Here is a 25,137-nt window from a genome sequence, read left to right on the forward strand (position 1 = left end):
TTGGCCTTGGATTAGATCGCCTCTCAGTCTCCTAAAGTCAGAGGGATAGAAGCCAGATTCACACAACCTGTCCTCACAATTGAACTCTTTTATCGTTGGTATTGTTCTGGTGAACCTGGTGTCCAAAACATTCCACTTTCAATCAATACCTTAATTAGCACTGCTGTCTCACAGCGCCAGAGACCTGTTTCACCCGACCTTGGGTGACTGTCTGTGTGGAATTTGCACGTTCTCCCCGTGTCTCCGTGGGTTTCCTCCCGGTGCTCCGGTTTCCTCCCACAGCTCAAAGATGTGTAGGTGAGGTCAATTGGCCATGCTAAATTGCCCCTTAGTGTCCAAAGATGTGCAGGTTAGGTGGGGTTATGGGGACAGGCTGGGAGAGTGGACCTAGGTAGGGTGCTATCTCAGAGGGTCGGTGCAGACTCGATGGGCTGAATGGCCTCTTTCTGCTCTGTAGGAATTCTATTTTTCTATGATCCTTCCTTCATTTGTCTTTTTTGTGGGACCTCGTTGCTGTGAATCCTATATTGCAGCAGAAGTAATTCATTAGTTGTGACGTGCTTTGGGACATCTGCGAAAGTTTTCTCAACTCACTCTCTCCATGATGTGGGTTGCCAACTTTACAAATAGGCACTTATTTACGTCTCCTCTACTGATAGCAGATCTGTTATTGAGAGTCAAAAGCGTGACATCGCAGAGAGGCAGACAGACAGCGCGCCATGACAGAAAAGTTTATCTGTCATGTGCTGTCTGTTTTCAAATGTATACAATCCTTGTGTTTTGTTACCTGTGTGGTAGGTAACATGTGCTACTCAATCCTTGGCTAATGAAGAGGTCTTCTGAATCTCGATGAAGAAGACTTGAACTCATCCAGTAGTAACAAAAGGACTATTGAGTAACTATGACAATAATTGCATGAGTTCTTTACTTTAACTTTGATACTAGTGATAAGGCTACCAAGACCTAACACAGTAACTATATGTAACTCCCCACTAGCCATCTGAACTACTCTGCTATTGCCCTGGTCACACTGCACCCCCGAGAGAGCCAAAGACCCAATGTGGTTGCCTTTTATACCCATGTTGGTCCGGCCCTCTAGTGATCATGTGGTGCTACTGATTACACATTAACCCCTTGTGTACATGCATATATAGAGATCACTACACCCCCCTTTTTTTCATGTTACATATTTTCTGTATGTTGCAAAGAAAATTGAACACACATAATGGATGCAGTTTGCAAATGCATTACATAAAATCAATGAGTTAGTCCATCAAATGTGAATACATTTAGTCTCTAAGATTTTTTCGCTTGCGTGAAATAGGTAGACAAACGATGGTATGTACAAGTTGTGGTGATCTTGATGATTATACAAAGCCAATTAATATTTATGAGTCCAATCTTAATAAAATAAATTGTGAGTCCAAACTTTATGAATTTGTTCGGTTCAGTTGCTTTCATCTTCTGTTGTTGAAGTGCTGATGTTGATGTCGTTATTTCTTTGTGAACGTCGTCAGTGTCCTTGTGTTTAAGTGACCATCAAGTCATCATGAGGTGTTCGAATGGTTGAATCACTTTGTTGTCTGATTTAGACTTTCTTTTTTTTTCTATCCTTGTGGTAGCGATTCTGTGTTACACCATTGTCTGACCTTGGCTTTTTTCTGTGCTTGCGGTACTGATCTAGTGTGTCATCTGCCTTGAAAGCTGGCGTGCTTGCTTGTTCTGGAGCAGATGTGAATTTGTGAGATTCTTTGTCATGACTTGGCATGTTTGTAGTCTTGTCATTGTTTTGCAGTGTGCTGTGGCATTGTCCTTCGTGTGCAGAGTTGCACCATGTTGTACAGGTCGTTGTTTCATTGTTGTTGTTTCTGTCGTTTCTGTGTTTGTTGTTTTCGTTGTCATTCTTGTTGTTGTCGTTCTTGCTGTTGTTTTTGTCATGCTTGTTGTTTCTGTTTTTGTTGTTTTCGCTGTTGTTCTTGTTGTTTTTCTTGTCGTGCCTGGTGTTTCTGTTTTTGTTGTTTTCGTCGCTTTTCTTGTCGTTTTTCTTGTTGTGCTTGTTGTTTCTGTTATGCTTCTTGATGTCTTTGTTGTTCTTGTTGCGCTGCATATTGTTTTTGTTGTTGCTGTTGTTGTTCTTGTTTCTGCTGTGCATCTTGCGGTGATTGTTGTTCTTGTTGCGCTCAATGAGTGTTCCATGTGGATGATTTAAGTCATTGTCACAGTTATTGGTGTCAGTGTCCATTGTGGTATCTGTTACATTGAACGTTTCTTCTTGAGAATTGTGACAATGATCTGATGTTGTATTGATGTTGGTGTGTCCAGTCATATGTGGTGGATTTGATTCCTCTTCTTTGTTTCCTTGGTACTCCTCTTCTAGAGTCATTTCTGGTTCACTTGAATCATCATTGATTTCTTTGTGCTCCTCTCTGGAGTTATTTCTGGTTCATTTGAATTACCTTTGGTTTCTTGGTGCTCCTCTTCTGGAGTCAAAATCTTCCCGATTTCATTCTCTTGTGGGTCTTGGTGCTCCTCTTCTGGAGTCAAAATCTTCCCGATTTCATTCTCTTGTGGGTCTTGGTGCTCTTCTTCTGGAGACAAAATCTTCATGATTTCATTTTCTTGTTGATCTTGGTGCTTCTCTTCTGGAGTCAAAATCTTCAAGATTTCATTCTCTTGTGGGTCTTGGTGCTTCTCTTCTGGAGTCTATATCTTGAAGATTTCTATTGATGTGGTCTCTCTGGACTCATGGGTAGCCCTCCTCTGATTGTTGAGTGCTTCTGTGCAGATGAGCTGAGATCTGTCAGTCTCGGTGTGATCTGCACATCCTGTATGGGAATTGTGATTTCTTCGTTACTTGTCTCACATACAGTGGGTAGACATTCAGTGTCTTCTTGTTAGTTAAATGAGTTGGGTAGACTTTCATAGCCTTCTTCTGGTGGCTCAAATGAGCTGGGTAGACTGTCTTCTTGTTGGTTAAATGAGCTGGGATCTGGTGGCTCAAATAAGCTGGGTAGACTGTCATAGTCTTTTTGTTGTTCACGTGAGCTTGGTAGGCTTTCATAGTCTGCTACTGGTTGCGCAGGTAAGGTGGATAGACCTTCATAGTCTTGTTCATGCATGGCGTTCGCTATGGAGTGTTTGCTTGCTTCCATTTTTGAGACTGTCACCGAGCTGCCTGTGGAGGCTTGCGTCGCTCTCTTTGTGGAGGCTTGTGTCACTCTCTGTGGAGTCCTTCATCGCTCTCTCAGTGGAGTCTGTCATCGCTCTCTGTGTGGCGTCGTCTTCTTCTTGGGTATTGCTGTCATCCAATGTATCGACAATCTGCCATGACATCATGGTATTGGATTCATCTACCATGAGAAGAGTCGTCTTGAGCATTTCAACCATGTTGCTGATGCAATGATCATCAATTCCGAATAACTCATCCATGTCTGAGCAGTAGTCTTCAATGAACAAATCATCTCTTTTTGTTTCGGAGAAATCATCTTATGAGTAGTATTCTTCAATGAACAAATCACTGTGCTCTCCTCTTTGGGTGGTGCAAACTGCTTGTGCCAGGGTGCTGCGGAGGTTATTTTTAACTGCTGGTGTAAGTTGGGGCATTGTTCTGTCTTTTGATGTAAGAAAATTTGTTTTTGCAGCTTTAAATGTCTTTTTGTTCATTTTCATGCATTCCCCTTTTAAGTGGGCGTGGTCCGGGTCCTCTGACGCCATGACGCTCGTGATGTCATGCGAAGGAATCGATTGCGAATGCGCAATTCGAGTTTCCTTTACTGTGCGCTCTTTTCGCAACTGCGCATGCGCGGTTTCTCGAGTATATTTTGCTGTTTTCCTTCTTTTTGAGTAGTGCACATGTGCGTACTGGCCGGAATGCTCTCGCTCAAGATGGCTGCCAATCAAAAAGCGGCGTTGCATCGAGTGAGATCCTGCCTCTGCCTCGTGGTGAGTGTTCGCGCTATTTTTACCGATTTTGTTTTCTAGATACTGATTCTGTGTTTGTAAAGACTCACAGTATTGATTTTGTTTTTGTTCATAAGCAAGGCCTTTTTGTATAGCAATTTCTAGAGTTAGATACTTATCGTGTGAAAGTTCTTCCTTCAAATTTTTATCAGATAGTCCAGAAATTAATTGATCCATTATCATAGTGTCTCTGAAATCAGCATAATCACAGCCTTGTGGTATTAACTTAGATTTGTGATTAGTCAATGATGGGCCCTCCATTTCTCTGGCATTTCTGACAAGAGTTAAATCTTTCCAGCATCTCTCCAGACTGACTCTTACAGTGTCCATCAAATGGTTTGAGTATTATTCCTATTTTGGTGTTCACCTTCTAAGCAATTAAAGCAATTATAGATTTCCCTAGCTTCAGGCCCTCCTATTGAGAGTAGTAGTGCTATTTTTGTTGTGTCAGAGACCGTGCTTAAATCATTAGCTACGATAAATATTTGGAATATCTGTTCAAATCTTTTCCAGTTATAACTTAAATTACCAGTTGTTTCCAGCTGCCCTAGAGGTCCAATGAGTCCCATAGTTAGTCGTTGAGGATCCATTTGCTGCGAAGTCTTCCACAGTCGAATATCCGGTCTGAATTTTCTTCTCTTGTCGTCTAACCTAATCTAACAAGTTTTGTTAAAGCCAACACGCCTTATACCATGTTTTGTTACCTGTGTGGTAGGTAACATGTGCTACTCAATCCTTGGCTAATGAAGAGGTATTTTGAATCTCGATGAAGAAGACACAAACTCATCCAGTAGTAACAAAAGGTTTATTGAGTAACTATAACAATAATTGCATGAGTTCTTTACTTTAACTTTGATACTAGTGATAAGGTTAACAAGATCTAACACAGTAACTATACATAACTCCACTCGCCATCTGAACTAATCTGCTATTGCCCTGGTCACACTGCACCCCCGAGAGAGCCAAAGACCCAATGTGGTTCCTTTTATACCCCTGTTGGTCCGGCCCTCTAGTGATGATGTGGTGCTACTGATTACACATCAACCCCTTGTGTACATGCACATATAGCGGTCACTACACCTTGTATATTTTTGGCTGCGATCCTGTGAGCTGAGCTGGGTGCTTTTATATATACCCAGGTTAATATGAGGACAAATTCTGTTACTGTGATAACTCTCGCGAGGAGCACAGGGGATTGCTGATCGATCTCCAAGTGGGATCGGTAGTAAACAGGTTCCCGTGGTGTGCGGGCAGAGGCCCACCCAGCTGGGGCTCGTTAGCGAGACCTTTAAACGTAGCTCCCAGACTCGAACCGGCCGTTCTCGATGGTCCTGGGCTGGGACATTTGTTTTTGTGCCACCGTAGCAGTTTTATTTTCAGTTTAAAATAAACCAGTTTGGCCTTTCACTCTGCGCTTCCTGGAATTATTACAATTACCTATGTGGAAACACAAGAAAACCCATTAGAATTTGAATACAGTGAGGATTCCAGTCAGAATTGTCCTGTTTTTTCTCAGTGTTAACCATCTCCTCGTTGACACCAATAGGACCTGTTAATAAATGCTTTCCATACCTTTTCAATTATTGCAAAAGTTCTGCATCCTTTGTCAGGAACAGATTAATGCAAAGCTTCCAAATATCATAAGTTATGAAGATGCTACAGTGTTACATTCCACTAAAGTGAATTATCCTCATGATTTTGATGAGTTGCATCTTGTTGACTGAACACTAGAGGGCATTGCTCATGGGAGTAAACGCACTGTGCTAAACACTCATCAGAGTCTCTTATTGAATGGTGGAGCATGCTCGAGGGGCCAAATGGCCTACTCCTGCTCTTATTTCGTATGTCTCCTCATATATTGTGAATGCTCAGAGAGTGAAGAAATAAAAGCAGAAAGAAGAGTAACACATAAGTTTGAGTATTTATTGGACATGATAAAATTCAATGGAAAATATTTGAGCAGCAGCACCACTGAGTTCTTCTTCCTCTTTTCAGTGTTTTCCTCTTCCATGATCCTCGCCTATCCTGATTCTGCTGGGAAACATAGACCGGTCAACCTTCTAGTCCACATGCCTATCACCTAAATAATAAAACAAAAGCACATCTTGCATTTATATAGCATCTTTCATGACCTTAATGCCTCACAACGACCTGATAATCTGGTTTCCAGTGATGTTGGTGCCAAATGGACTTTTCAACTACTTGGGCATCACACCTGAGCCTAACCCTGTCCAACTCTTGTTGGCAAACCTGAATTTCTAGCAAGCGCTTTTAGCAAGTGTGATAGTGTGCCCCGTTAAGGGGTTGATCCCCTGGAGGGCCCTGTGACCCATCAGCCATTGGGCCAGAGTGCACGAACCCTGTGGGTGGAACTCGGTTTCCGAATCTGTTAGGAGTTTGGAGTCTTGGGACATGATAGCTTTTATCTCACTCTATGTGAATAATTTCTTTCTTGATGAAGTTGATCATTTGTTAACCCACCTGGCGGTCACCCGCCTGTCAACATATTGCATTGGCGACAAGGATCAACTGGAGTGGCTTCCTGCTGCTGTGAAAATTGTGAGAGCAGACCTCATGTGAAAACTTTTCCATTGAAGCAAATTTGTTCCACAGTACATGAGTGACAATACCCCATTTTGTTAAACTAGAACCATTTGACCCCCATACAGGGAAATTGGTACTACACGTAGAGCGTATCCATTACTTTTTCAAGGCAAATGAAATCAAGATGGAGGAAAAGAAGTGGGTAATTGTACTAACGGCCTGCGGGATTCTACTTACAACCTAATCAAGTTTCTGACATCTCCAGGTGCTCCTGAAACCAAAACACTTGAGGTGTTGGTGGAGTTATTCAAAGGTCATTGCCACTCATGGAGCGAAGAGGCTCAGATCACGAGCAATTAATGTCCATCCCTCATTGAGGGAGTATTTAAGCATCAACCACATTGCTGTGAATCTAGAGGCCAGACCAGATATGGATGGTAGATTTCCTTCCCTAAAGGACATTCGTGAGCCAGATGGGATTTTATGACAAACAACAATGGCTTCATGGTTATCGTTGGACTTTTAATTCCAGATTTTCATTCAATTCAAAATTTTCTATTTTTCATGGTGGGATTTAAACCTGGATTCCCAGAGCATTGCCCTGGGTTTCTGGACTACTAATGCCGTGACAGTACGTCTATGCCATTGCTTCCCCTTCCGCATGGGATATAGTCAAATTGTTATATCCCGGGTGGAGAGGGATGACCTGGCTCCCTTTCTTCATTCAACCCCCTCCGTTGGTAACAACAAGATGAATTTAAAATCAAATCCCTTCCCTTGTGCATACCTTTTCCTAGTCTCAATATTTATGTTTTAAAAGGACCCAATTTAACCAGGCTTTCTTGAGTTAAAGAAAAAGTGAGGTTATTAACTACTAAATGTGAGGAAAATAATAAAGCACACATATATACACTCACAAAGATTAGAAATGAGAATTTATTCCAAAAATAAGATTAAAAAGAACAAATCAGTCTTTGATTTGTCAATGAGGAGAAGATGGTGGAATGTTACGGCCACTGTGATTTGTGATTGCAGTAGCGCTGATATCAATGGGTGTATAGTTAATTGTGAACTTGCAGTGTACTGTGGTTTAGCTGAGAGGCTGCCCTGTTTTTTTCAGCAGTGGCTTTGCTGGCTTGGCTTGCCTCAACAATCAGAGAATTACCTACAAAAAACCTTTGTAGTGATCTGCTGCTATCTTTCCTCCTGGGCCACATGCTGACACATCCAGCACTAGCCCATACTGACCAAGGGCACGGTCCAACGGCCATGCTGCACCTGAAAAGCAGCTCCCCGTGCGCGGTGCAGCGTGCCGATGAAAGCCAGGAGACTCCATCCCGGGATCTACCCGGCTCACCACACCTTGCGAGATCCAACCTGATCGGTCAACACGTTGCGATGTAAATCCTGTCCACAATGGGCGGAATCACTTTTTGGCAGTTAGTTTCACTCTAATATGCAGATTCCTGAGGTATCTGAGGCTTTGGGATTCCACTCCTTTGCCTTGGAGACTTTGGGCGAGCGTCATTCAGCACTGGCCCTCACAAACAGGGACCAGATGGAATGGCACTTGTGGGGGTCTCCCAGGGGATATGAGGCCACCAGCTGCGTGCCCTTTGGGCCGGGGGATGCCCAGGCACTGCTGGTGCCACCCGGGAATTATTTGTGCGCGCAATCGAGCTGGAGTTGCCCGGCGTAGGTGTTGGGGGGAAGGGGGCCCTCCAATGGTGCATTTGGGCTGGACGAGGTCAGGGATCACTTTGGGGGTCTCGGAGATCGGGATGCCATTTAGAAATGGCGTCCAGATCTCTCACGACACTGGGCAGTTCTAGTGAGCGGAGCTCCCCACTGTACAAAATGGGACTAGGTGCTGCCTCGGTTGCGCATTCCCTGTTCAGGCCCCTTATTCAACATGACTCGCATTGAATAGCCAGGTCTTTCTCGGCACTGTGAGCGCCGAGGAACACGCAGCTAAATGTGCTCGTTAGGGGACTTTGTTCCCTTTTGGAAAAATCGCGCCCCAAATTATTCAGCTGGCTTTTCCCAGTCTTTGTATGTTCCTGGAAGGTGAAAATCCACAAACTGGTCTGGGACATTGCTCACAGAATCATTCCTGCTGAGATGATAATCAGCTCCCATCATCTCCAAAGGAGATGACAATTTGTTTCTGTATGGCTTTCATGCCTTTGATTCATCCTTGTCATGAGACAGGGTGTCCATTGTCTTTCTCTTAGTATCACCCATCAGCGATTCAGTACACAAGCCATCTTTGGTTTGTATGTCCATTTCTAAAACCTCAGGTCTTCTTTAAAGTTCAATATTTCCGTATGTGATTCAGAGATTTCCCTCCATCATCATGGCAAAGGAATAGTAGGATATTCTGATCAAGTTAGATGAAGAGGGATGAAAAATGGTGCATGTGTCGCATAAAGCCCAGCGTTGACCAGCTAGGCTGAATTGCCTGCAGATTCTACATTATTCTGAGTGAAATAAAAACAAGGAATTGAATAAGAAGGCTGAGGTATGAGTAATTGTTTAATCAAATCCGTTATGCATATAAATGAAGAAGAGTTAATGGAGACTGATTTGTTAGAGATGCGTGCAGGCATTTCTTGCCGGCAGTTCAATTGAAAACAATAATGTCAGGGCAACATTAATTAAAAATTTAAAGGAGACGCTGATCCTGCCTCTATGATTAATTAATTATGAGCCTGCAAACCACTTTTGTGTTTAACTTTGTAAAAAAACACGTTTTAGTTTTTACAAGGAGGGAAGTTGTTTTCATCTATTTCATTCCACTCCAGACTGGAGAAGGGCCCCTGGGATAACAGAAGGCAAGGGAGACCCGAAGGAGCGCATCTGGTTTGATAATCGTTGTGGCTGCATTCTGTGCAATCCGCTTCGGAGCTGTCTCTCATTTCTTACAGATTCGGTCGAGTATTTGCTATGTTTTAGTAAATACTCTTGGCAAGTAGCCCGATCCCCTAGAGTTACTCTCTCTTTTAAATTGCCTGGCATGATCCTAAACACACAAGGAATTATAACACAGCATTAGTGACAGCTTGAAGCGAGATTATAGAATAAAGCTGCTGACTGGATTTGCTGCCTGAATATGTGGTATGAGCAGTATTTCAGAGCGATTTTTCATTCTCCTCACCCTGCTGAAAGTGCCAAGATGGATATCAATGACACCAATCAATTGGTAGAATTATAGCATGAGGTAGCACAGATGGAGGCTATTTCGCTATTGCAGCTCTGTTAGCTCTTTCGTACCTCAGTCCAATTAATCTCATTCCTTTGCTCTTTCCTCATGGCCCTGTAAATGTTTTTTTTCCTTTGTGTATGTATCCACTGTTCTTTTAAATGCTATTACTGAATCTGCTTCTACCATCCTTTCAGGCTATGCATTTGAGATCATAACAATTTGTTACAGCTCACCTCAGTAAGGAGTCACTTGAATACTTTAACCTACATTGACAAAACACACCTTCAGCTTCATGGCAACATTCCCATCTCTGAGTCAGGCGGCGCTGGGTTCAAACCCCACACCAGACACTCCTGATGAGGAGAGACCGGGGCTCCTGGATTCAGCAGAGTACTCGTGTCTGGTGGCTGCACCCTATTATATGGTTTGTGTGAGCTCACCAAATCCTCAAATTGTAAAGGGCTTGCCTCCAGATCAGCTGATATAAACATGACTGCACCAGTGAATGGCTGTTAATCGATCCGCTTATAAATCCTTCTACTGGAAAGAGTGATCATAAATTTACTAATCAACTGGTGATTACTACTTTACCAATGATCTGGTGATTCGTGTTTGCAGGAGCTTCCTTTGAACAAATTAACCAGGAGACCAGGGAGAACACCCCGGCTCTTATCCAAAATTACACGAAAGGGTCTTTTGCATTCAGCACAGCGAGCAGACATGCGTCTTGCTGTTTTACCTTCTTTCAATTTCACTTTCAAAAGACGGCATCTCTGACAGTGGAGCACACCCTCAGTAACAGACTGAGGCAGTGCTCCACTGTATCCACGTGGATTTTTGTGCTCAGGTCTTTAGAATGGGAGTTGAGGCCACAGCCTTCTAACTCAGCCACCAGAGTGTAGCCAGCATGTCCATCCATGACAATGCTTCCAGAGTAGTTAATTGGTTGCTAAAACATTGAGGTCATTAAAGGTACTATAAAAATGCAAGTTATTTCTTTCTCAATGACTGATGGGCTGAGGTGTTATTACAGTCCTTTCATTTGTACGGCTTGTGTTCAAGTGAAGTCCAGTCTCATGGGAAGTTTCTGTTTCTCTATAGAAAGCCAACTGGTGAAAGGTGAACTGGAGCCAATCTTTACACACTTTCATATTTATTTACAGACTTAACACATCACAAGCACACATCTCCTAATCTTTTTTTATTCATTTACGGGATGTGGGCGTCACTGGTTAGGCCAGCATTTATTCCCCATCCCTAGTAACCCTTCAGAAGGTGGTGGTGAGTTGCCTTCTCGAACCGCTGCAGTCCTTGAGGTGTAAGTACACCTGCTGTGCTGTTAGGGAGGGAGTTCCAGGATGTTGCCCCAGCGACAGTGAAGGAGCGGTGATATATTTCCAAGTCAACCGTAGTTTCAGTGTGCATCTATTTACAGAGACTCAAGTAAATCACCAGTTAATTCCTACTATTTGCATAGAATCAAAAACAATTAATGTACAATTAACAGTTTCCTCTTTCATGTAAGCAATTTACCTGAAATTAATTTGGTCACTTGCAATGTGGTTATTTTCAACAAGTGGATCACAGTACATAGTACCCACCCATCTGACCTCCCCAGCTCAAAGCCACAATTCACTTATAACAGGGTCCTCTGCCCACTCCCCCACACTGGCAGAGCACTGGCAGTGCCACCCAGGCACCTTGGCAGTGCCAGGCTGGCACACAGGTGACACTGTCAGGGTGTCAGCCTGGCTGTGTCAAGGAGTCCAGGTGACACCAGCAGTGCCAGGGGCCTGGAGGCCAACTACGTGGGGCCTCCGATCTCCCTCAAGTGCCATTCCGCCTGGTCCCATTTATGGGGATCTGTACTGGACGGCGCTCATCTAGATCTCCAAGGCGAAGGGGTTGGATTCCAACGCCTCGGGTAATCAGGCAAGCTGCATATTAGAGTGAGACTAGCTGCTCGCTCTAATGTGCAGAATTGCCAAATACTCATCCCGTTCACAATGGGTGGATCTAGATTGCGATGTGTTGGAAGATCCTGCGGCCGGTAGATCTCGCCTCCTCTCAGTGAAAGAGGATTAAGTGAATTAAGCCTATGAGTAACATATGGACTATGTGATGGGAATTGAAGGCGATAGCTTCTGCCTTCATAACATTTAGGAACAAAGAAACAGAAGTCTTTGTGTATTTTTAAAGCAGAAGTGCATAGATTCTTGGTAAGCAAGGGGCTGATAGGTTATCGGGGATAGGCGGCCTGCAGATTTGAGGTTATTAAAAGAGCAGCCTGATCTTATTAAATAGTGGAGCAGGATTGAGGAGCTGAATGGCCTACTGCTGCCCCTTGTTTGTATATTCGTATAAGTAAGCCATTCAGCGCCTTAAGGCTAGTCTGTACCTCAGCTCCATTTATTCTCTTTTGTTTCATATTCCTTGACATGCTTACCTAAGAAAAATCCATCGATCACTGTTTGGAAAATTTGAGTGGACCCAATGTCCACAGCCTTTTACGGGGGCAAGAGGAAAATGGATGTCGTGCAAGACCAGAGGTCAGACAGAGGTGGTAGTGAAGAGATAAAACTGTGTGCCATCAGTGTACTGACTTATGTCAGCGAAAGATGCCACCAAGAGACAGAAGGTATGTGGAAAGGATGTTAGGACCAAGAAAAGACCCATGAGGAAGCAGGAAGAGAAGCCAATGGTAAAAGTGCTCAAAGATCCCGGGCTGGATTCTCTGTTTTTGGGACTATGTCCCCACACCGTCGTAAAAACTGGCGTGAAAAATACACATATTCCCAGCCCCACAGGGGGCTAGCAGGGACCGGGCGTAAAACTAGCCGCTTTTGCTGCAGATATGGGCCCCCACACTTCCGGACCGGAGGCTGCGTGGGCATGGCGGCGGCCTCCATTGGCTGCACCGTGCTCCATGGCGGACTCAGACCACGGAGCTGGACACTAAAACTAGACCCCCTCGATCGGTCACTCGTCCGACCCTGACCGCCCGGCCAAACATTGCCTGGCCACGTATCAGGCCCTCCAGTCGGCCCACCCCCGACTAGGGCGGCCATGGACTTAGTCCGCAGCCACCACGCTAGTTTCCCGACCATGAGTGGTCCACGCCATCTGGGCTTCGGCCGGTCGGGGCCGGAGAATGGCAGAGTGGGCCTCCAGTAATGGCTGCAGGTAGGTACAATGCGGTCCGAGTACGCCGCTTTTCGGGGCCCGCAGAATTGGGGAACCGGCGTCGGTCCCGATTCCCTACGGGGAAATGGATTCCCCTCCCTGGCGCCAGCTGCGATTTCGGCGTCGGGGTGCGGAGAATCCAGCCCCCAATATGGAAAGTTTGCATCATGAGCTGGGCAATCAGGGAAAGAGCAGGCTGGTGTGGTTGACTAATTTGGATTTATTTTTCCAGTTTAGAATAAAAGACAACTGTTCTCATCGGAAAGAGATCTAGTCTCTTTTATATCCCATTTTCTCAATTATTTCAACCTACCAGACCAAGGTGTGTCAGAAACAATCGGACAGGGGAACAGCCTATTTCCCTCGGCATTCATAATGTTCGGTGTCAGGACCCCTCAAGTACCTTTGAAGGTTGATGTGTTGATAAATCTGTTTCAAATAAAACTTTCTAGGGTGTTTGACTTTATTAATGCTGGGACGGAATATATAATCGAGGGAGACGTACATAGGGCTGGATTCTCCATTTCCGAGACTAAGTGTTGACACCAATGGACAATGCATGCACCTTTACGACAGGAAAATTGGCGGCACACCTGCACCGATTCCGCTACCGCTGAGGGGCTAGCACCCTTGCCACGTGGAACATCATCGAATCCCATGGAAAACAGTGCGGGATTCGCCGGGTCCGTAATCGACACTCGCAGGGCTGACAAGCTGCAGCCGCGCATAAACATACACTCTCCACACACACACTTATCGAAGTCAAAAAGATGGGACAGGTTGTACTAGAGTGCCCATACAGCTGATGGATCGGCCTGGGCACTGAAACACGAACAAAAACCTCGGAAGGACCACCATTTTGACCGACTGCACCCTACCCGCCAGCAAGAGCGGGAGCATGTCCCATCTTTTAAAATCCTCCTCCATTTGCTCCACCAACCTCGTCAAATTCAGTTTATGTAGGGCCCCCCAACTTCTGGCCACCTGTATCCCCAGATACCGAAAACTCCTCTGCGCCCTCCTCAGCGGTAGGTCCCCTATCCCTCTTTCTTGGTCCCCTGCCTGTAATACAAAAAGCTCACTCTTCCCTACATTAAGCTTGTAGCCCGAGAACTCCCCAAACTCCTTCAGAGTCTGCATGACCTCCACCATCCCCTCTATTGGGTCCGCCACGTATAGCAGCAGGTCATCCGCGTATAGCGATACCCGATGCTCCTCTCCCCCGCGGACTATTCCCCTCCATTTCTTGGACTCCCTAAGTGATATGGCCAAGGGTTCGATCGCCAGTGCAAACAACAGGGGGGACAGGAGGCACCCCTGCCTCGTCCCTCGGTACAGCCGAAAGTACTCCGACCTCCGCCAGTTCGTCACTACACTCGCCACCGGGGCGCTATAAAGGAGCTTAACCCATCTAATAAACCCTCCCCCGAACCCAAACCTGCGCAATACCTCCCAGAGGTACTCCCACTCTACTCGGTCAAGGAGATTGCCGTCTCCGACATTGTCTGGGGCAGGGTTCCCTCCTCTCTTGCCTCGTTAAAGGTCCTCACTAGCAGCGGGGCCAGCAGATCCACATATTTTCTATAGAACACCGGGAACCCGTCCGGCACCGGGGCCTTCCCCGCCTGCATGCTCCCCAAGCCCTTACCCAGCTCCTCCAACCCAATTGGTGCTCCCAAACCAACCGCCTCCTGCTCCTCCACCGGCGGGAACCCCAGCTGGTCCAGAAATCGCCTCATCCCCCCTTCCCCCCCTGGGGGCTGGGACCTGTACAGCTCTTCATAGAAGGCCTTGAATACCTTATTTATTTTCGTGGCACTTCGAACCGTGGCTCCCCTTCCATCTTTGATTCCCCCTATTTCCCTCGCTGCCGCCCTTTTACGGAGCTGGTGCGCCAGCATCCGACTAGCCTTTTCCCCATACTCATAGGTCGCCCCCTGCGCCTTCCTCCACTGTGCCTCCGCCTTGCCCGTGGTCAGTAGGTCAAACTCCGTCTGGAGCCGTCGCCGTTCCCTGAGTACTCTTTCCTCCGGGGCCTCTGCGTATCTCCTGTCCACTTGCAAGATCTCCCCCACTAACCTCTCCCTTTCCCTGCCCTCTGTCTTCTCCCTATGAGCCCTAATGGAGATCAGCTCTCCCCTGACCACCGCCTTCAACGCCTCCCATACCACCCCCACCCGCACCTCCCCGTTGTCGTTGGCCTCCAAGTACCTTTCAATACACCCCCTCACCTTCCAACACACCACCTCATCAGCCAGCAGTCCCACGTCCAACCGCCACAGCGGGCGTTGGTCCCTCTCCTCTCCCAACCCCACTTCCACCCAGTGCGGGGCATGGTCCGACATGGCTATGGCCGAATACTCCGTCCCCTCCACTCTCGGAATAAGCGCCCGACCCAGAACAAAGAAATCTATCCGGGAGTAAACCTTATGTACGTGGGAGAAAAAAGAAAATTCCCTGGCCTGTGGTCTTGCAAACCTCCATGGGTCCACTCCCTCCAGCTGATCCATAAAACCCCTGAGCACCTTGGTCGCCGCCGGCCTCCTTCCCGTCCTTGATCTGGAGCGGTCTAGTGCTGGGTCCAGCACTGTATTGAAGTCCCCTCCCATTATCAGTCCTCCTACCTCCAGGTCCGGAATGCGCCCCAACATAAATCCAGCATCATCCCAGTTCGGGGCGTATACATTTACCAACACCACCCACGTCCCTTGCAGCCTACCGCTCACCATCACATATCTCCCTCCATTATCCGCTACGATAGTCTTGGCCTCAAATGACACCCGCTTTCCCACCAGAATTGCCATCCCTCTATTTTTCGCGTCTAATCCCGAGTGAAACACCTGTCCTACCCATCCCTTTCTTAACCTAACCTGGTCCGCCACCTTCAGGTGTGTCTCTTGGAGCATAGCCACGTCTGCCTTCAGTCCTTTCAAGTGCGCGAACACTCGGGCCCTCTTCACCGGCCCGTTCAGGCCCCTCACGTTCCACGTTATCAGACGGTGTGGAGGGACTCTCACCCGCCCCCCCTCCCCCCCCCCCGCCGACTAGCCATCTCCTTTTCTGGGCCAGTCCCTTGTCCGCGTCTCCCTCCCTCTCCAGTCCCCCAGCCGGGGGACCCCCGTCCCAGCCACCTCTTCTGTGTCCCGTTCTCTTTCAGCCAGTGCAGCAGCAACCCTTCCCCCCCCTTCCCCCCTCCCCCCCTCCCTCCTCTCCCCCCCCTTCCCCCCCTCCCCTCCCTCCCCTCCCCCTCGCTAGATCCCCGTCTAGCTTTTTTGCTCCCCCCATATCCCTCCTGTAAGTCAGCTGACACCTGCTGACCCCGGCTTCCCCCGCCATCTCTTTGACCCCCCCGTGTGGGAATCTCCCAATCAATATACATTCCTTCGTTCCCCTTCCCGCCTTTTTTGCCGCGCGCGGGAAAGAAAACCCCGCGCTTTCCAAAGCCTGCCCCGCCCCCCATGGCGCCTCCTGTCGTGACCTTGTCTCTCTCCCCCAGCCCATATAACATTCCCTGTGCGTGATTGACCCCCCTATGTACAACAACCATCATACTTCAATCCTCAAACACCCCCCTCCCACACAAACCCTCAATTAGAGTCCAGCTTTTCAGTTAGTATAAAGGTCCACGCCTCTTCGGGCGTTTCGAAGTAGTGGTGTTGGCCATTATGTGTAACCCACAGTCGCGCTGGCTGCAACATTCCAAATTTCACTCCTTTCCGATGCAGCACCGCTTTGGCCCGGTTGAAACCCGCTCTCCGCTTAGCAACCTCGGCGCTCCAATCCGGGTATATTCTAATCTCTGCATTGTCCCACTTGCTGCTCCGTTCCCTCTTGGCCCATTTCAGGACCCTCTCTCTGTCCGTAAACCGGTGAAATCTCACCACCATCGCCCTTGGCGGCTCATTTGCCTTGGGCTTCCTCGCAAGCACTCGGTGCGCCCCATCCAGCTCCAGCAATCCCGGGGGGGGCCTCCACACCCATCAGCACCCCGATCATCGTGCCCGCATAGGCCGCGGCGTCGGCCCCCTCCACTCCTTCTGTGAGTCCCAGGATCCTCAAGTTGTTTCTCCTCGACCTATTCTCCAGGTCTTCGAGCCTTCCCGCCCACGTCTTGTGCAGCGCCTCGTGCCGCTCCACTTTCTCCGCCAGGCCCACGAGCTCGTCGTCGTTCACGTTCACTTTTTCCTGGATCTCCTGGATCTTCACCTCTTGGGCTTTCTGGGTTGCTCCAAGTCCTTCAATTATCGCCAGCAGAGGCGCCACCATCTCCTTGCGCATCTCCTCAAAGCAGCGCTTGATGAACTCCTGCATCTCTTCTTTGTCTGTTGGCGCCGCCATTTTGTTTTTTTCCCCTTCTTCTCTCGCTGCTCCAGGGCCGCTTTTTTTGCCGTTTCGCTGCAGGTCCGATCCATACAGGTTGGTTGGATACCTTTCTTTTTCCTTCCCCATGGGTTGGTTTTCAAAAAAATGCCGTTGGGGCTCCATTAGCGGGCCTGAAAGTCCGTTTTCGCGGGAGCTGCTGATTCACGTGGCTTAGCTCCGCATCGCCGCAACCCGGAAGTGACATGTAATCTCTCTTGTTAACCCTTTACTATACTTGGACTATACATATCATTACAGGCGTCAGCCAACGGAGAATCCCGCCCATAATGTTTAAATCACTAATTGGGCCTCAGCTGAAATATTACGTCCAGTTCTGCACACCGCACTTTAAGAAGCATGTCAAGGCCTTTGGAGAGGGTGCAGGGATGAGGTGCTTCAGTTTTGTGGAGAGATTAATGAAACAGCGATTTCTCTTCTTCAAGCAGAAGAGATTAAGGGACGATTTATGGAAGTGTGCAAAATCAGAGGGGTTTTGATGGCGGAAAACATATTTTCACTATGGGAGTGTTGGTAACCAAGTGATAGGGATAATTGGAAGGCGAACCGGAAACAATACAAGGAGATGGATGGAATGCACCAGCCCTTCTCGCCAATGGGACCTTTCCGTCCCACCAAAGTCGACGCCTACCACGGGTGCCCCAAAGATGGCACAGGTGAGGAATGTACATCGTCATTGACTTTAGCGGGACCGGACGATCGTATAGGTGACTAATGCCAGCCCGCCTCCCCCATGGGAATACCCGCTGCTGGGTGGCTGGAGAATTTACCCACTATCTTTTGGATGAAACATTAAGCTAAAGCTCCATCTGTCCTCTGGGGTAAAGGATCCCATTGCACTATTGTGAAGAAGAGCTGGGGAGCTCTCCTTTGTGTTCTGGTCAAGTGCTATCTCTCAACCAACACCTAAAAACAGATTAAGAGTCATCTGCCTTACCGTTGTTTTTGGCATTTGGCCATGTGTAAATTGGCAGCTGCGCAAGTGTGAGCCAAACTCTGCCCAACTAATGACTAATTCCAGGTGGGATTCAAAAACAAGCATTAAGACCAGTGATGGGTAACCTGCAGCCCGGGGACCACATGCAGCACATCTGGGTTCTGCAGCCCACAAGACATTTTGTTGACTATTGCCCACGTGCAAGGTTGCCACATTCCACTGATTTCCATCCGTGTCGATTTGTTTCCTACCGATATGACTGAAGTGATGCGCATGTAAATCAAGGGCAAGTAAAGTGAAGTGTATGCTAATTGCACACAACATTGACTGTGAGAGCTGTGCATTCTTTCTGTGTTCAAAGTGTAAATATTTCTTCTATTTTTACCATTTGAAGTTGATGATAGTTCTATTTAATATGTAAATGATTGAGCATTTTTTGTTATTCATTGTGAAATATTTGGTGTGTATTAAATGTATTCAATCTTATTTATGGGATCATGGTTCGTGAACAAACCTGATTTCAATCTTCAATCTTACAGCTCACTGAGATGGATGAGGGCCATTCATGTGGCCCACCCATTAGCCTCAATTGCCCAGTACTGATTACGTCCCTTTCTCGCATGCTCATGATGCCTACTACATGCTTCAGGCAAGTATCTTTGGCCGACTTCCAAATTGACAACCAACCACCGTCTAAGTGAGATTGGGTGCAGGAGAATGGATCGGAATCCTGTTCCACAAAGCAGCCGCTTCATCCAAAACACATGTGGATTGAGGTCCTATTTCCAACTCCTGTCCCACCACGATATTCCAATTCCAATTCTCTTCCTGCACCAGTGCATCTAGCGGTGCACATAGCAGACTTTTCTCTGTTTCCACAGCTCATAATTTCTGGAACAGGTCATTAGTCTGTTGCCAGGGGCTTATAGCTCGAGTGGCGCCACGCCACATCAAGCGTGGCTGCCCAGCAGTCTTTCCTGCTCTTACCACCAGCCATTGGCGTGCTTGGAAGGATTTATAGGTTGACGCACTCAAACTGTTTGGCCACATTAAGAACGCACCTTCCTTGACCATCAAGTACTGGGGTGGGACTCAAACCCGAAGCTTTTGGCTCAGAGTCAAGGACGTTATCTATTGCATCCTAAGACCTTCTCCACCATGGCCCTCCCAATAAGTTTAAAAGGAAATGTTATTGGGGTTTGTTTGAAGAAGTATTTCCGACAGTTACCCATTATATTTAGCCACAGGAGTGTGCACAACTCAACATGAAGAGAAATGGAATGTATGTAATTTATAAAAATGAGAAGAATTACAGAGGGGCCACTCAGCAGCTGCTGAATGACTGAAAATACCATTCCCCCCTAATGAACGTGCAACAAACAGGCTGAATAGTAATTAAAATATTCAAGTCCTCAGGCACTGCTGATCCATGAACAATTAGACGCTAACATAGCGATGGTTGGTGATTAATGGCAAACGCACAATGCCCAGTTGTTTAAAAGTTAGTCATTTGTATTTTTACATTGCTAATCGTACATGTGAGTTAATGAGTGAGCTATTTGTTTTCTCCTATCATATGAGGAGATGACACGTTCATTGAGCACCCAGCCTATAACAAATCACACTGAACAGTTTCAACAGTGGCATTTCTATATAGGTTTGACTGTTAATAAGATGGGTCCATAATTTTCTCAGAATCCAGCCACTCAGATTCCAGCTCAGTCTCTTTGATCAGCAAGAAGCTGATTGTGTTATTTCAAGGCTGTCGGCATTCGCTCTGCACTATCATTCTCAAGTTACCAATCTTCCACTCCCCTTGTTCAACATACATCACCTACAACATGAGTGGAGCTAAACAGATAAACAGAATCTCATACTCCCTTAGTCCCCTGGGGGAGGTGAGTGATAGATCACTCCAAATAGCTTTCAACACACAGACAGCTGAGGCACATTTCCAGAGCCATTGGCTCCACACATCTCTCTCACAACCACAGCTGCTATCCATCCACTACCTCAGCAGGGACATCCATATGGATCCCTCCTTTCCCAGATGGAAGAAGACAAGGGGCTTATTGCTATTCATGACCAAAAAGCATTGAATCAAATCCTAACAGATGGCATGGTGGCCAATGGGTTTGAAGAACCAATATACAGCACCAAGTAAAGGAGTGATAGAGTTAAAGACATTTATCGAACCGCTGTTTTGTAAGGAAATATCACACAGAATCAGTGGGCACAATTTAACGAAATGGAAACAATCACATAGTGAGTGCGTTTAGCGGTGTGTTTCCCGGTGCTTGCAGTGCCGAGAAATGAAAGGCTATAAAACGCAACTCGCGTTTAATAAGGGGCCTCCACAGGAAACACGCAGCTGACGCTACACATAACCCCATTTTGTGGACTGAAAAGCTCACCAGACCTCCTCAGTGTACTGAGAGATCGGGATGCTATTATTAAGTGCCGTCCCGATCTTGGAGGCCCAAACGTAACCCCCAGGTCCCAACGCACCGAGGGTCCCTGCCCCCCCAAACTCCCAACACTCGCACAACAAATGCCAGTTTGGCACCTTGCCAGTGCCAACCTGGCAGTGCCCCTGCCAGCTGGCACATTGGAAGTGCTATACTGGCGCCCAGGTTGCAGTGCCAGGCTGGAAATGCCACAGTGCCCAGGTGGCACTAGCAGTGCCAGGGTGCCAACCTGCCTAAATGGCATGCACTGGGGGCCACCAATCCCCTACAAGTGCTGTTCCATCGGGTTCCTTCTGGTTCCCGTTTCTGGAGACCAGTACTGAACAGCGCTCACCCGAGGTCACCTACGTTTGAGGGAGATTGATCCCATGCCACGGATAACTCAAGAATCTGCACATTTGTGATGAATGATTACTTAATTACTGTACCCTTATCATCATGTAAGGTGATGTCCCCTTTAAGACCGACCTTGGAACACTGGGGGACTCCGCCTGCGACTCCGCCCACCAGGGAGTCGTATATAAGGGGCTGCTCTGTAGGCGGCACCCAGTAAGCACCCGTCTCGGCATCAGGCTAGTTCTCAGCTTATTAAAGCTTTCTTTACCGTTCTACTCTCTTGCGTCGTTATTGAGGGTACTACACCATTAAAATGAGACTAGCTGTCTCACTTTAACATGCAGATTTGCTAAAAGGTGAGCCCACCCATGGGATTCACATTGCAACGTCTTGCGAGATCACATTAGATTTTGCGAGGCGTTGCAAGCCAGGTAGATGCTGGGAGCGGTGTCTCCCGACTTTTATCGGCCATGCTGCGTCGCAGCGAGCTGCTTTCCGGGTGCTATGTGGCCATTAACTCGCATCCAGTGTCTCTACCCACAGGGTGCAAGGGAAAAGTTAGAAGGACCATTCCTGCCTGACTGTTCACAGAATGAAAGAAATCATTGAGACCTTAAGTACGTTCTGGTGCAGAAAGAGGTCATTCAGCTCATCAGGTCAGTCATCAGGTCTGTGACGGTCAAAAAAGAGAAAAATAAATTAGCTGCTTATTTTAATCTCAGTTTCCAGCAGCTGGTCCGTAGCCTTGCAGGTTACAGCACTTCAGATGTAGATCCAAGTACCATTTAAATGTGTGTTTCCGCCTCAACCACCAGGTTAGGCAGTGAATTCCTAAGGCTCACCTCTCGGTGAAAATGCTTTTTTAAATAACCCCTCAAATCCTTCTACCAATCACCTTCATTCTATGCCCCCCGGTAATTGACCCCTCAGCTTGGGGAAACAAATCTTTCCTGTCTACTCTGTCTAGGCCTCTCATAAGTTTGTAACCCTCAATTAGGTCATTCCTTAGCCTCCTCTGTTCTAAGGAAAACAATCCTCGCCTATCCAATCTCTCCTCATGGCTGCAGCTTTCAAGCCCTGGCAATGTCCTTGTAAATCTCTTCTGCACTCTCTCGAGAGTAATTATGTCCTTCCTGTAATGTGGTCAACAGAACTGTGTACACAAGTCCAGTTGTGACATAACTAGCGTTTTATACAGTTCCATCACTATATTCCTGCTTTTGTACTTTTGTATTCTATACCTTGCCCAATAAAATAAAGCATTCCATAAGCTTTCTTTTTTTAGAAATATTTTCATTGAAGGAACTTTTCATAAAATACCAAAGTCATATCTCGGCAACAGGTAACAAAGGTAACAAACCCCCCTCCTCATCACACCCCCCGCCCTCAGCCTCCAACCCTGCACCCCCGTCACCCTAAGCCTGCCTCCTTCTTTCTTCCCTTCCCCTCATATCCCCCCAACAAAACACCCATTACTCCACACCCCTCGCGGTCGCCTCAATTCACATTAAAGAAGTCGATAAACGGCTTCCACCTCAGGGTGAACCCCTCCTCCACACCGCGTATGGTGAACTTAAAAAATTTCCAGATGCAAAAATTCTGCCAGGTCACTCACTCATGCCCTCGCCTTTGGCAACCCAGAGTCCTGCCAACTCAACAAAATCCATCTCCAGGCTATCAGGGAGGCAAAGGCCAAGATATCAGCCTCTCTCCCTACCTGAACTTCCAGATCTTCCGACACTCCGCATATCGCCACCACCGGACACAGGGACATCCTTACACCCAGAATATCGGAAGTTACATCCGAAAACCCTTTCCAAAACCCCCTCAAACTCGGACAAGCCCAAAACATATGCACATGATTTGCTGGCCCTCCCGCACACCGCCCACACCTAGCCTCCACCCCCGAAAAGAACTGGTTTATCCTTGAGACCATCATGTAGGCTCTGTGCACCATCTTAAACTGGATGAGGTTTAACTTCACACACGAGGAAATATTCACCCTCTGCAGGGCTTCTCTCCACATCCTGGTCCCCAACTCCACCCCCAGCTCTTCCTCCCACTTGCGTCTGGCCTCGTCCACAGGAGCGTCATCCCTATCCCCCAGCTCTCCAAATATACCCTCCACTCTCCCCCTCCAGAAAGTCATCCTCGAACAACAGCTTGTCTTGCAGCACCGGAGGTGGCAGCTCCAGAAAGGACGGCACCTCTTTTCTAACAAAGTTCCTCACCTGCAGGCACCTGAACCTATTTCCCTTAAGCAACTGATACATCTCCCCAAGCTCCTCCAGGCTTGAAAACATTTCTCCCACAAACAAGTCCCTGAAGAACTCTATCCCCACCTTTCGCCACCCCCGGAACTTCGTGTCCAGCCCCGCCAGCGCAAACCTATGGTTGCACATATTTGCGCCCAGAGCAACATGCCTTCCGGTTCGAAGTGTTGCCTAAAATGGTTCCAAACCCTCAAAGCTTACGGAGTACCGGACCGGCGAGAACGGCAGGGGCACCACCAGCAGTGCCCTCAAACTGGTCCCCCTACATGACTCCGCCTCCACCCGCCCCCAGACCGCTCCCTCCTCCACCGCCCATTTCCTAACCATTGCGGTGTTTGCTGCCCAGTAGTAATTCAACAGGTTCGGCAAAGCCAGCAGCCCCCCCCCCACCCCCCCGTCGATCCCTTTCCAGAAACACACCCTTCTCACTTGTGGGATATGAACCTCGATCTCATCCCATTCACCTTTCCCAAAATGGACTTTGGGTCAAAGATGGGGAGGTTCTGAAAGAAGAAACAGAAATTTGGGCAGCACTGTCATTTTCACCATCTGCACACGCCCTGCCAAAGTCGAGGGCAACTCATCTCACCTCTTGAAGTCTGCCTTCATACCCTCCACCAAGTTCAACTGATGCAGCTCAGCCCAACTCCGCACTACCTGTATCCCAAGACGTCCATACGCTTTCTTGACCGCCTTGTCCACCTATCCTGCCACCTTGAAGGACCTGTGCACATGCTCTCCAAGATCTCTCACTTCATCTACCCCTCTCAATATCTTTCTGTTTATTGAGTATTCCATAGCTTTGTTTGCCCTCCCCATTTGCATTACATCGCACCTTTATATGAATTGAATTCCATTTTCCACTTCTCTGCCCACTCAATCCAATGATTGACATCATCCTGAAGTTGACAGCTGTCCTCTTCACTATCAACGACATGACAAATTCTTGTGTCATCTGCAAATTTTCCAATCGTGACGTCTGCATTTAAGTCTAAATCATTAATATACACAACAAACATCAAGGGCCCTAAGATTGAACCCTGTGGAACACCATTGGAAACTGTTTGCCATTCGCAGAAACATCCATTGACCCTTTGTTTCCTGTCACTGAGCCAATTTTGGATCCAATCTTCCACCTTCCTCTGAGATCTCACCTTTCTGACCAGTCTGCAATGTATGACCTTGTCTATTGCCTTACTGAAATCCATATAGACTATATCCATTGCAATATCCTCATCAACCCGCCTTGTTTCTTCCTCAAAAAATTCAATTAAATTCTATTGAGTGGCACAGTGATTAGCACTGCTGCCTAACAGCACCAAAGATTTGGGTTCAATTCTGGCCTTTGGTGACCGTGTGAGTGGAGTTTGCACTTTCTCCCCGTGTCTGCGTGGATTTCTTTTGCGTGTTCCAGTTTCCTCCCACAGTCCAAAGATGTGCTGGTTAGGTGGATTGGCCATGCTAAATTGCCCTTAGTGTCCAGAAAAAGGTTAGGTTAGGTGGGGTTACTGGGTTACGGGGAGGGGGTTGAAGCCCAAGGAGTTTAGAAAGTACAGGGGAGGAAGTAAAAATCAAAATTAAGAAAGCAAAGAGAGGATATGAAAAAATATTGGCAGCTAAAATCAAAGAAAATCCTCAGAGGTTTCCCAATAAGTTAAGACAGTAACACCAGGTTAAAGTCCAACAGGTTTGTTTCAAACACTAGCTTTCGGAGCACGGCTCCTTCCTCTGGATTCACCTGAGGAAGGAGCAGTGCTCCGAAAGCTAGTGTTTGAAACAAACCTGTTGGACTTTAACCTGGTGTTGTAAGACTTCTTACTGTGCTCACCCCAGTACAATGCCAGCATCTCC

General features: G+C 47.2%; 1 protein-coding gene and 1 long non-coding RNA gene across 2 annotated transcripts in view; one reads left to right on the forward strand and one right to left on the reverse strand.

Moving 5' to 3' along the window:
• Positions 1 to 25,137, forward strand: part of LOC140428112 (E3 ubiquitin-protein ligase Midline-1) — a 572,352-nt gene that overhangs the window by 171,396 nt on the left and 375,819 nt on the right. The window lies entirely within an intron of this gene.
• Positions 4,796 to 25,137, reverse strand: part of LOC140428114 (uncharacterized) — a 112,708-nt gene continuing 92,366 nt past the window's right edge. The window contains exon 4 of the long non-coding RNA XR_011948711.1: positions 4,796 to 5,397. This is a non-coding gene — a long non-coding RNA (uncharacterized lncRNA). The remainder of the gene's footprint in view (positions 5,398 to 25,137) is intronic.

Source organism: Scyliorhinus torazame, chromosome 8, assembly GCF_047496885.1.
Source record: "Scyliorhinus torazame isolate Kashiwa2021f chromosome 8, sScyTor2.1, whole genome shotgun sequence".
In the NCBI taxonomy this organism is placed as follows: Eukaryota; Metazoa; Chordata; class Chondrichthyes; order Carcharhiniformes; family Scyliorhinidae; genus Scyliorhinus; species Scyliorhinus torazame.